General features: G+C 46.7%; 1 protein-coding gene across 1 annotated transcript in view; it reads left to right on the top strand.

Annotated features, from left to right (window-relative positions):
- The window catches only part of AGO1 (argonaute RISC catalytic component 1), a 58,937-nt gene continuing 58,254 nt past the window's right edge, over positions 1-683 (top strand). Inside the window, exon 1 of the mRNA XM_011955334.1 lies at positions 1-96. The gene's annotated coding sequence lies outside the window, so the exon portion shown is untranslated. The remainder of the gene's footprint in view (positions 97-683) is intronic.

Genomic DNA, 683 nt, shown 5'->3' with positions numbered 1-683 from the left:
TGAGGCAAGCGCCTCAAGAGTGCGAGAGGCCCACGCAGAACTCGGGGAGCCTTTTATCCTGAGGACGTGGGGGAACAACTGGAGGACTATATTCAGGCAGGTAATTTAATCCGGTGTGCATTTTAAAGCAGCAGTTTGTAACTGTGTGGAAAATGGGCTCAAGAGGATGGGGAACGACCTGTTGTTGGCAGGCAGTGGAGAGATCTATATTTTTTTCTTTAATTTTTAATTTGTATTTATTTAATTTTTTTTCCTGTCAGCCTTCTCTTAAACCGTGGACTCTAGAGGGAAAGGACCTCATATTTATCACCCAAGTGTTGCGGCCCTACGTGTACCCCTCCGCCTATGGCTGGGGGTCCATATGTTTTTGTTGAAGGGGTTAACTAACCTCAGGTCACACCGCTTGTTAGAACCTGGATTCAAATCTAGGTCTTTTTGTTGTCAAACCCTGAGGTCTTTCCTTTAAAGCACAATGAAAATCTAAAAATATTTGGTATTCGTTGTAGGATTCATCAGTTGAATCCCTTCAATGGCATTGCGAACCCTAAAATGCCCACCTTAAGAAATGCGAGACATGGCCGGGCGTGGTGGCTCAAACCTGTAATCCCAGCACTTTGGGAGGCCGAGGCGGGCGGATCACGAGGTCAGGAGATCGAGACCATCCTGGCTAACACGGTGAAACC

The sequence above is a fragment of the Colobus angolensis genome, unplaced genomic scaffold, assembly GCF_000951035.1.
Source record: "Colobus angolensis palliatus isolate OR3802 unplaced genomic scaffold, Cang.pa_1.0 Scaffold4, whole genome shotgun sequence".
NCBI lineage: Eukaryota > Metazoa > Chordata > Mammalia > Primates > Cercopithecidae > Colobus > Colobus angolensis.
The sequence above is the reverse complement of the archived record's forward strand: the minus strand, read 5'-3'. Positions and strand labels throughout refer to the sequence as shown.